This window comes from Meriones unguiculatus, chromosome 10 (genome assembly GCF_030254825.1).
Source record: "Meriones unguiculatus strain TT.TT164.6M chromosome 10, Bangor_MerUng_6.1, whole genome shotgun sequence".
Taxonomy (NCBI): Eukaryota; Metazoa; Chordata; class Mammalia; order Rodentia; family Muridae; genus Meriones; species Meriones unguiculatus.
The window spans coordinates 10,358,670-10,371,506 of NC_083358.1; positions in this window are offsets into that span (position 1 = coordinate 10,358,670).

Below are 12,837 nucleotides of genomic sequence, written 5' to 3' on the forward strand. Positions count from 1 at the left end.
ATGGTTCCTTAGTCTGTATACAACCAGGACTTCATAAAGGAGACACTGAGTGTTTTCTTCACCCAGATAGTACATGCAGTCTTGTGTGTGCTCAACCCAAATTCTGCCATGCTGAAGTGGAAAGTGTGTTATGGCCGTGGGATCCGTATTTAATCTGGCTGTTGCTCTACCCAGAGCTCCACTCCCGTGAAGTGACAAGCCTTTTACACCTTCCTGCTGGAGCTGGGAAGGAAGCTATGCCGGCTGGCTTTTGTCAGCTTGACACAAACCAGGCACCTGAGAGGAAGGAACCTCAGTTGAGGAATTTCCTCTACTGCTCTGTCCTTTGGACGTCTGAGGGGGGGCCATTTTCTTGATTGATGATTGACGAGGGAGGTTCCAGCCATCCGAGGACTATGCCACACTTGGTCCTGGGTTTTATAGGAGAGTAAGCTGAGCAAGCCATGAGGAGCAAGCTAGTAAGCAGGCTTCCTCCATGGTTTCTGCTGCAGCCTCTGATTTGCCTTCCTTGGATGATGAACTGAATATTGTAAGCTGAAATAAAATCTTTTCTCCCCAAGTCTGTTGTTTTGCTTTGGTTTGTTTTTTATTGTTATTATTTTGGGTTTTGGTGGGGTTTTTTTTTTTATACTTTTTGTTTATTTTTGAGACTAATTTACAATCCTTCCTTCCCTTTCCTCCCTTCATACCCTCTCATATACTCTTTCCCACTCTCCTTCAAATCAGGACCTCTTTCTTCATTGTTATTGCATGCATATATATTTGCATATATTATATATGTGTGTGTGTGTGTTCTTCAGTATAGCCTGTTAAGTCCTTATACTGTTATTGGTATGTATGTTTTCAAGGATGACCATTTGGCACAGGACAACCAACGACATGCTCTTCCCTGGGGAAGAGCACCTCTCCTCCTCCCAGCTTTTCTCAGTTGCCTGTAGTTCATTGTGTTAATTAAATAATGGTTATTGAAAGAGAATCTACAGCCACTAATTTACCAAACCAGCATAAGCCCAAAAGCAGTCTATAAAAATTTGTCTTTATGTCCACAGATAAGTGTAGTCTTCACCCCTCATCAAGAAAACTTCTGTTTGCAACCGGTGGAGACCATTACAGAAAACCACAACCAATCACATCTACAAAACACACCCACACCTGAGACTCGGGAAACATTGCAAAAGACAGGGTGTAAAGATTGTAAGAGCCGGAACATCAAGGAATTTGTGTGAGATTGTGACTCCTAATGACATCAGAAGCTTTGGCTCTAAAGTCTCACCAATGTGACTGCCCAAACAGAAGGTGAACAAGGATGCACCAATGAATACTCCATACTGGATGGGGGAAAACCCGGATCACGGTGTTTATCACAGCAAAAGAACCCTAACAAGGACCGACCCTATGTGGCAAAAAATAGAAAACTGCCTAACTTTACTTGTTCTGATTTTTTTAAAGCATATACTCACTGAAGAGGTTTGTGTTTGTAGCCCAGAGACAGACAGGAGAGACCATTATTTCATAGTCAGCAAGAGGGAATAAGATCCTCCTCCTCCCACGCTGAGGAGAGGTCAATGTTCAGAAGATCCAGTGACACACAATGTGGCAAGACAAGGGCGTGTTTTGAAAACCGTACTCAGGAAATACTGAATGCGAGTGCTTTCCTGAATCCAAACATGAAGTAGAAGCAGTCCGCACTGGACAAGATAGAGAAACAATAGCATCCCGGTGACCAGTGATTACACACGCTTCATTCACATATACCTCTGAAGATCACCTCCGTACCACGTCTGGAGTAGGGAAGTACTAACGGATGTTTACAGTTACTTCCTGCCTGCCCAGCAGTATTGTAATATTGTAGATTTGAGTTTGAGTAGATTTGAGTTGAGGAGAATGAAGATATGTACCAGGTTTTACAACTCTGTATCTGTTAGGTCATACAGACTATTCCATTTTTTTTTTTTTAAATCAACCGTGCCAAGAAAAGTGGCCATAAAGGTACCCCTCTCCTGTGCTGCTGTAACTGTCCTCCACATCTGCACAGCTGTGTGCATTCAGTGACACAGTTTCCTCCGTGCTGCTTCACACGATCTTCACAGAGGGAAGAGAGGTCAGTGGCTCACAAGCTGCTCAGTAGATGGGCAAGGAGTGAAATGGCTTAATGGAAAAGAGAATTTCTCCCAAGCAGCCCATCGCTAAGCAACCCCACACACACATGCAACACAGAAACACAATTTAAAACATATGTACAAAGCTGTAATTTTCAGATGGACTTTTGCAGAGTCCATTATTAAAGATGAATTCACTTCTTCAATGATTCCACTTAGGTTACCACCCAATGGTCACACCAAGTCATAGCCAAACTTTGCCACACGCAAGAGTGACAATGTACACAGGTACATGCTAGGAAACAAGGTCACAACATGTTCCAAAACCTTACAAGTCACAGGTATTTTTCTTAAGTAAAAAAACAAACATTTTTTTAGAGTATTCTTTTAATACAAACGTGGAAAATCCAGGGGTTTAATAAAAGCTGCCTCTGAGGGATAGTAGTTAAGGCAAAAAAAAAAAAAAAAAAATGGGGGGAGGGGGGGACAAGGTCCCAGCCAGGTGGTAGTGACTCATGCCTTTAATCCCAGCACTCGGGAGGCAGATCTCTGTGAGTCTGAGGGCAGCCTGGTCTACAGAGCAAATTCCAGGACAACCACGGGTATACAAGGAAACCCTGTCTTAAAAAAGGGGCGGGGGGGGGGGGATCAAGGCTTCCGTGTTTTTACTTTATTCACTCTGTCCTACATTTCTATTCCTTTACGTACAAGTGGTAAAAGTGCTAGATTTTCAAACCCAGGACAAATGGCCAAGGTGTCTATTTAACACATGGATGTAAACCTGGCCTCCCATCATCCCTCAGGCCCTACCTGTGGGAGAGTTTTGCTGTCACACTCTGCCCTCTACCCTGAAACCTTCCATTCCAGGGGCTGAGCTGCCATTCCCCCCAGAGGCTCTTCCCTATATAATCCAGACATTTTGTTTACCTGTTCCTCTGTACCTTCAGCCTCCTGGCTGCTGCACCTGCTTCTCCCCTCTCCCTTCTCCCTTCCCCCCTCCATCTCCTCACATGGCCCAGCTCAGTCTGATCGTGTCCACTCCGGACTCCCCCAGATGTCTCCGCCTCTGCCTCTGCTCTCCCACATATCTATAATAAACCTTCTCCTCCACCATCCCTAAGAGCAGCCCTGTCATTTCCTTTCCTTTTTATTTCTTTCTTCATTCAACAAGGAAATGCATAACTTTTGTAACATTATAATTTAGAAAACATAACCTTTCTTAATCAGAGAAAGGTTAGTCTTTTCCTCCTTGTCCAAACACCCCTGCTGGTTAACAAAATTATTAACTACCTTTTAATGTCTCAAAGGGTTTCAAAGAAAGAATTTTTTTCTTTTTACCTACTTTTGTTAGAAAATCTAAGTTTGCCCATGCCATGTTGGCCAGAAATTTCTACCTAGTGAACAAACACCAGTGAGAGACAATAGCTGGAGGGAGATTCAGAAGGAGCATCAGAATTAAGCATTCACTCTCCATCAACCTCCGCCATCTGGTGAACATGAGGTGCTGGCTGCAGGATAATCAAATCCTTAGGCCCAATGCTCTCAACATAGAGGTAGCAATCTAGGAAACTGTGGTGGGTTCTTCCTATTTTAAAGTTGTAACAGGAAAAAAAAATCCATAAAGCACAAGAGTATTTAAATAAAATGTACTATATACGATAACTGAAATCATAAGACTGCTACAGACATAAATATCCTTGAAGAAAAAATATGGACTGTGTGTTTTTACAATGGTAGGATTCATATGCTTTGAATGGCAAGAGGACACAGTGGGCCCAAGGTCGATGCACTCGGCAGGGTTCCATCACAAAAGACTCCCTGTTGATCACTGGCTTTGACTTCTTTAATCTGGTCTTCTTTTCTGCGCAGAAGGACTTGGAGGTAAAGAGTGTTTGGTCTTTCTGGGACTCCGATTTGAGATCTTCCTTTTGTCCCTTGCTAGCAAAGACACAAACTACCCTCTGAGGAAAAGAAAACATCATCTCAGATATGAATTGAGTTCTATATCAAAATGTGTTCCCAGGGCTGGGGACAGAGCCTGGCAGACAAGCCCTTGCTGTGCAAACATGGGGACCTGAGCTTGATTTCTCAGCACCCACCTAAAAGGGTGAGTGTGAAGGCACATAGTTGTGATCCCAGGGTTTTGGAAGCAGACACAGGACCCCTGAGGTTTGCTGGCCAGAGCCCTAAGTCCCAGTGAGAGAACCCATCTCAGAAAAGCAAGGTGGAGAGCAGCTGAGAAGCCATAACCAAAACTGATGTCTGATATCTGCACACACACACACACACACACACACACACACACACACACACACACACACACGGCCATAGACCTGCAAACATTCACATATAACCATACAACATAAAAACATGTTCCCCCAGTGGTTCATGCCCACATTCTTTTGCTTTCTGAGACAACCTTCTTCATCTCCCACAAATGTCTTGCAGGTTTAGGCCTGTGACTTGACTTCATTTGCATAAACTGGTGATTGTTTTTTTAAAGAAAAAAAAAATTTCTCTTTGTAATTTTTTAGAGCTACAAGCTTCCTTAGAAACTCCCTCAACAGCTCCAGAGACACCATTTTAACTGAACAGAACATTCTGATGGAATTAGTATGTGGGGTGGGGCTGGTTACATTTCACCCTTGATCTTTCTTTTTCTTTCTTTCTTTCTTTTAAAATGAAATAAAAACCTTTAAACGCAGCTGGACAGAATTTGCTGGCGTTTTCGGCTTGTAAGTTAGTAGAGGATGCGTACAATTCTAAAAGATGCTGCCTCGCCCATTTCAAAGAGCAGCTTTGTACATGTTCATTCAGTATTTATTAAGGAGATTAAGAATGGTGCTTCAAGCTCTGAGAGTATAAAACTTAGGAATCATGCTTGCTATCAGAGCAGACAAAAGTAAAAGGCATTGCGCAATTAGACACCGGAACTGCACAGCAGCCAGATCATTTTCCTTTGATGCAAGACAAAGATGAAACAGGACGTGACACTGGCACGTATGTCAGGTCTGCAAGGTGAAGAACGGGAAACTCCAGGCATTCTTCCAGCAAAAGAAGGCGCCTAAGTAAGCCTCTACATGAAATGTAAATCTGGAAAGTCTGCGGGGCTAGTAGGGTTGGCACTGATTGGCTACAGGAAAAAAAAACAAAACAAACAAAAAAAACTGAGCCATATAAGAGAGAGGGCTCAGGAGATAGAAGATGAGGCTAGAAGCCAAGTATAGAATGCCTTGACTGCCAAATCCTGACCTGGGTTTGAATTTTATCTCACGGGTGATGGGAATAATAACTTCAGGTAGGAAACCAGTCTAAAAGCAGTGAGGAAGATGAATGAATGTAAAGCAATCTTGACAATGGCTTGAGCATCTGAACACATCTCTGCTTGCAGTCTTGCTTTCCGTTTCCCCATGTCCATACTCTACTCTCAGCCAGCAGGATCTTAAACATGACACACTTTCATGTCACTTCAAAACAGTCATTCTCTTGCATTATTCAGACCCTTCCAGTCAGACTGAAACACTCCTTCCTGCCCTATTTCTTGCCCTCATAACTCCTCTTAGGCTCTCCTTTAGATGTCCGTTCCCTAAACAAGTCTCTCAAAATTCCTCAAATACAAATCAGGATTAGGAACACAGTATTTTATTAATGATTCTAAGGCCCGTGGCCTCATCTGGTAGCTCTCTTTGGGGGAGGGGTGATTTGCCTAGCACCTAACAAAGAGCTGGAAATGTATTAGATTATATATATTGAAGTAAAAAGAAGGCAGAAAAAAAATATGAGGATACATCAGCCAGTCATAAAATAGTATAATTTAGGCAGGACTTCAAGAACAGGTAAAAGAATGACAGAGAACACAGCAAAAGGAAAGCTAAAAGAAATGAGAACAAATCTAGCTCCAATTTGCTAAATCAGGATGATGGCTGAAATGAGAATGCCCCCCATAGGTTTATGTGTGTGAACACTTGGTCCCCAGCATTTGAAGAGGTTTAGGGGTGGCCTTGTTGGAGGAAGCATATCAACAAGAGGTGGGCTTTGAGAGCTTAAGGTCCTGATTGCCAGGCCCCCCCACTGTGGTGATAATAGACTCTTATCCCTCTGGAACAGTAAGCCCAAATAAACCCTCCCTTCCATAAATTGTCTTGCTATGGTGTTTTATCACAACAACAGAAGAAGAACTAATAAAATATTTACATATGCGTACTAAATATAAAATACAAGCGTGTTTTATGTAAATATAAAATTAGAAGTTCCATCTCCTTTAGTAGTTTCCAAATGCTAATTGTTCCTTAGACTCACCCAAGCAAGGGCTGGAAAAATCAGCCAGTAAAGTGCGGCTCTACAGCAAGGTCCTGAGCTCAGGCACAAGGCCTGGGAAGATGTTTCAGCAGAGAATGCTTGCTGTGCAAGCATGAAAGGCAGAGTTCAAATCTGCAGTACCAAACAAAAAGGCAGGTGTTGTATGGCACTGGTGCCCAGAGGAGGCAGGAAAATCCCCCGGGCTTTCTAGTTGCTACCTCAGCTCCAGGTTTGGATAGATACTGTTTCAAAGGAGGAAGATGAAGAGTGATGGTACACCAGGTGTCATCCACCAGCCTCCAAGTAAGGAAACAGACACACAGGCCCATAGATACACATACATAATGCACACACAAACCACATACACAAACACACACTATCCATGCATAGCAGCCCATTCCTAGTGCCAAGAACAAAGAGGAGGGTCACGGGCTTGCTGTGTAGCTAGCCTGTCTTAAATGGTGAGTGCCAGGTTTATTGAGAAACTGCCTTTAAAAATAAGGTGAAGAGGTAGCACTATTCCTAATAGTCTGAGAAAGCGCCACATTGATTTGCAAAGTGGTTGTCCGAGTTTACATTCCCACCAGCAATGGAGGAGGGTTCCCCTTTCTCCACATCCTCTCCACATGTGTTGTCACTTGAGTTTTTTATCTTAGCCATTCTGATGGGTGTAAGGTGAAATCTCAGGGTCATTTTGATTTGTATTTCCCTGATGAGTAAGGAGCATTTCTTTAAGTGTTTCTCTGCCATCCGATATTCCTCTATTGAGAATTCTCTGCTTAGCTCTATACCTCATTGTTTAATTGGATTACTTGATTTGTGGCTGTTTAATTTCTTGAGTTCTTTATATATTCTGGATATTAGCCCTCTGTCAGATATACTATTGGTGAGGATCCTTTCCCAATTCATAGGCTGTCGTTTTGTTCTGACAACGACAGTGTCCTTTGCTTTATAGAAGCTTTTCAGTTCCATGAGGTCCCATTTATTGATTGTTGATCTTAGAGCTTGGGCTGTTGTTGTTCTGTTCAGGAAGTTGTCTCCTGTGCCAATGAGCTCAAGGCTCTTCCCCACTTTTTCTTCTAACAGGTTTAGTGTGTCTGGTTTTATGTTGAGGTCTTTAATCCACTTGGACTTTAGTTTTGTGCAGGGTGATAAGTATGGATCTATTTGCATTTTTCTACATGTAGCTATGCAGTTCAACCAGCACCATTTATTGAAGATGCTATCTTTTTTCCATTGTATGGTGTTGGCATCTTTGTCAAAAATCAGGTGTCCATAAGTATGTATGTGGGTTTATTTCTGGGTCAAGATCCATCTATACCACTCCTAGGCATATATCCAAAAGATGCTCAAGTTTACAACAAGGACATTTGCTCAACCATGTTCTTAGCAGCTTTATTCGTAATAGCCAGAATCTGGAAACAACCCAGATGTCCCTCAACGGAGGAATGGATATAGAAATTGTAAAACATTTACACAATGGAATACTACTCAGCAATTAAAAAGAAAAACATCATGAAATGGTGGAAACTAGAAAAAATCATCCTGAGTGAAATATCCCAGAAACAGAATGACACACATGGTATATACTCACTTATGAGTGGAAATTAGACATATAATATGGGATAATCATACAAAAATCTGTATACCTAAGGAAGCTAAGCAAGAAGGAGGACCCTGGGTAAGATGATCAATCGTCATTCAGAAAGGCAAATGGGATAGACATTGGAAGAAAGTGAAAATAAGGAACAAGACAGGAACCTACCACAGAGAGCCTCCGAAATACTCTACCCAGTAGGACATTAAAGCAGATGCTGAGACTCATAGCCAAACGTTGGGCAGAGTGCAGGGAATCTTATGAAAGAAGGGGAAGATAAGAAAGACCTGGAAGGGTCTGGAGCTCCACAAGGAGAACAACAGAACCAAAATATCTGAACCGAGGGGTCTTTTCTGAGACTGATACTCCAACCAAAGACAATTCATGGAGATAATCTGAACCCCCAATACAGAGGTAGCCCATGGCGGCTCAGTCTCCAAATGGGCTCCCTAATAAGGGGAGCAGGAGCTGTCTCTGACATGAACTCAGTGGCTGGCTCTTTGATCACTTCCCCCGGAGGGGGGAGCAGCCTGACCAGGCCACAGAGGAAGACTATGAAAGACAGTCCTGATGAGACCTGATAGGCTAGGGTCAGATGGTAGGGGAGGAGGTCCTCCACTATCCATGGACTGGGGAATGGGTATGAGAGGAGACAGGGAGGGAGGGTGGGATTGGAAGGGGTTGAGGGTGGGGCTACAGCTGGAATACAAAGTGAATAAACTGTCATAAATAAAGAATTATATTTTAAAAAAATGAGATGAAGAGTGATGGGTATCTGACACTGACCTCTAGACTGCCCATATGTTAGAACACACTCACACACTCACACACCACTAAATGCACACACAAAAGAATTGTCATGGTTTGGTTTTTGTTCTGTAATTTAAAAAAGAAGAAGAAGAAAGAAAACATTCTGATCAAAAAAAAAAGTTGGGGATGAAAGGGTTTATTTGGCTTACAAGTTTACAGTCTATCATTGGAAGAAACCAAGGCAAGAACAAAGCAGGAATCAAAGCAGAGCCCATGGAAGAATGGTCTCTTCAATACTTACTGGCTTGCTTCCTGCTTCTGCTCAGCTAGCTTCCTTCTACAAGCCAGGACCACCAGCCCAGGGGTGGCACTGCCCACACCATCGATTAACAATCAAGAAAATGTCCCACAGGCATCACCACGGGCCCCTCTGACAGTGATTCCTCAACTGAGCTTCTCTTTGACCAGGTGTGTCAACCAAAACAGCTATCACAAGAATCATACAAGAAAACATTGTTTTGTTTTGTCTTTCTTTGAACACGCTTTAATTTCCCTTTGAATATTCTGGTCATTAAATTACCATTTAATGACCATTTAGAAGTTACTTATCCATAACCTTTAAGGCCATGTCTAGAGAGCTATGCACAAGTAACTGACAGAACTTCGTGAGTAACCCGATATGAGGGCAGAAGGGATGCACCACACTGCTTAAGCTTGGAGGCTGGCTGTCTGGGAGTCACAATTTGCATGTACCTGGCAGCCAGCCAGCTAGAACTTGCTTAATGAACAAATCAGGGAAGCAGGAAGAGGGGAGCACATTTTGTGGAAAAAGATAGATTTGATGTTGGATATATGCATTTCCCAATCAGCACTTAAATTCCTTGTCTTCTGGGTCTGTCTGAGGAGCACTCTCGCCATGCCTCCCTTATTTGGGTGTCTGTCCTTGCCACTGCCATTTGGGCTGACATAATGACTGTCTTTTCTTGGAGGAACAGCAAGATTTCTCTTTGAAGCATTACTCTCCCAACTTACAAAGTCTCGCTGGGATTATCAATCAGATCCTACTATAAAACAGGACAAAAAAAGATTCTCCTTGACTTTGAAAGCATGAACATAGTTCCCTAAGAGCAGAGAAATCCGCTGGTGTTCACCCATTCTTACTGTGGCAGTTTACATTCTTTCATTCCTGCTTCCTGGATCCATTGGCAGTCCTGGCTTCTGCCCCTTTCCCTTTGTTCTCATCCATTTGATGAATTACTGAGTATCCTAATAAATGTGTTTTGTATAAGTCAGTCCAATGCCTGGTCCTTGCAAACAAACGAACAGGAATATTAAGTGGTGTTTAATATACCAGCTGCCTTGAGCTTCCTCTGCTGGCCCCAGACTCTTCCACTCCAGCTCCTGCACTGGGAAGGTGTCTGTTGCCGCAGCAGTTTCTGAAGTCAGTGCCGAAGAAATGAATAAAGGGGAGAGTCAGTGTGAGGAGAGGAGACCTCTCCTTGATGGATCCAGAAACTGGCTTTTACAAAACCAACAAATTGTCATCATGATGTGACACAGACTGTGTGAAGACCTACTCAAGATATTTCTGGCCACAAAACAACTGTTTCTTGGTTGTATATAATCACAATAGGTTATTGAGTACAACATCTATCCTGTGTTCCATAATTTAATACCATCAAAAGATTAAGGAGTTATCTTCCCTGTGGGGAGTAACTCCAAGCCATAATTACACTATTAGTCTTAAATCGCTTCTCATATATTACATTTTGAGAGGCAGGACCTTTGGGTACTCACTTTAAGTACTTGCATTGTCAAATAAAAATGCAGTTGACTTTGAGTTGACTGGTTGAAAACTTTGGCCTTTATCCTTCAAACAATTGATGAAGAATTGTCACAATAACATCAGTGTTCAAAGAAAACAAGTCAAAATCCAGTACTCAAGCTGACTAGAAATAACAGTTATTCCAAACAAAAGTTATGGAGCTTGTAACAGCCTTTGCTGGTTGCACACATGCTATTATATCTACCAAGGTGGTTGTTTTCTTCTTAACCCAAAATGCCTCATCCTTCACGAGCGAACTCAGACACCCTCTAGCTTCCTGGAGGTAGCTGAGAGACCAAGTCACTTCATCACATCTGTTCTCACAGCACTTCTTTCAAAAGCCTGCCCGGGCGTCAAATTCAGAGTGAGAACGTAGACTCACAGGTGCAAGCACTTATTGCTTCCTTGGTAGAGAGTCTGAGTCTTGCCAGATCAGACACTCCTAACCTGACCAGTAGCACAGCCCTGGGAACAGCTGGGAGGACATAACTTGGGCTAACGCCTTTCTTCCCTTACCTATTTAAATGTCATACCATTTGGGACATGCCGCCTTTCCCAGCCAAGAGGAGCTCAGAGACACTTGCAATGCCATCTCTGCTCAGCGGGCTCTTGTCCCAACCGTAATCTATAGATCTTCGACGCTTCCCTTTTCTGCAGCCACCATAATGAAATATTACAGACAGTGGAGGACAGGGCTACATTTGTTTCTTATACTTATGACCAAGGTAGCAGTTGTTTTAGCTTCTCCTGAGGCTTCTTTCCCTGTCACATAGATGGTCTTTCTTTTAGCATACACACTCCTGGTATGCTCAGAAGTTTTTGTCATATGACACAAGGCTGGATGTAGCTAAGTGGCAGGGCATTTGCCTGGTGTGTGGCTCTGTTTCATCTCCAGCCCAGGAAAAGAAAAAATACATATACCAGCCATACTGAATTTGGGTTCACCCTAAAGGACTCGGTTTAAACTTTATTGTCCCTTGAAAGGCCCTCTCTCCAAACACAGTCACATTCTGATATAATGGGGGTTAGGACTTCAATATTTGAATGGAAGGAGGCATCGGTCTCCCACATGTGGTTAGGCCAGTACCTAGGTATCAGGTGGCAAAGGCGGTAACAAGAACTTGGTTCTCATTTGAGGAACTTTACTATTGCTCTGCTTCTTTCTTGGTGAACCGTATCTCCAAGTCTTTATACAACAGTATTTTCTTGACTTTCAAGCCTTCCCACCTTCATCTGAAGAGGATCATCCTGGACTAAATTTAAAGTGACCCTAAGAGCCACACACCGCAGCAGTTTTCTTTCTTCCATGGTACTTGGAAAGGGTGGTGATGCGTTTTAGCCCCTTGGTACTCTCCACAGTCTCACTCACAGTTATGAGGAAACGTGTTTCTGTAACCACTTAACACATTATGTCTTTATTTACTCCACTGAGAAAACCTGCAGGGCTTTTAATATCCGGAATGCTTTATGAATCTCAGCTTTACCACTTCTCCAGCGGGTTGCGTAACGCATGACAGTGATGTGTCCCTCAGTGTTCTTACAAGGTATAGCACCCACCTCGGAAAATGACAACCACTGCATGCAAATAGCTGGCACCGTGTAAGCTGTCTTCCAGAGTGTGGAATGGCCTGACAGAAATGTCTTCAGGAAGTATGGTGAGCACTAAGCGGAGAGGTAGTAGGGCCACTGTGTTTATAATTATTCGGCTATAAGAAAAGGTCTCAGGTTTTTATTATTATTATTATTATTAATAATAATTTACATTCATTTATTGTGAGGTGGGGGTATGTGTGGAAGTCAGAGAACAAGTTGCATGAGTCCATTCTGTCCTTCCATCACGGGGTCCCAGGAATCAAACACACTTCGGGCTTGGCAGCAAGTGTCTTCACCCCTAAACCATCTCTGGCCCCTTCACAAGTTCTTTGTCGTCGTTCCCAGCGTACACCTCTCGCTAGCTCCCGCTATTCTTCCTGTTTCAGAGGGAGATCCCTCAGGCTGAAAGACGCACAGCGAACCGGTGCGTGCGTGTTTACCCCAGGTTTTCGGGCGGCGGTGCAGGGTCACTCTGAAGCCACGCAGCCTGGGGTGGGGGGGTGGCCACCTCCTTCACTCTGTGACTGGGCCAGCGTAGCGACACCGGCGGCTCAAGGCTCCCGAGAGTTCTAGGAAACGAGCTACAGAGGGAGCTCAACAGTCGTGTTTTTTGAAGTTTCCATCCCTGGCAGTAGCCTCGGCTGAGAGTTGCGGAGGTTCCGCCCGCCACAATC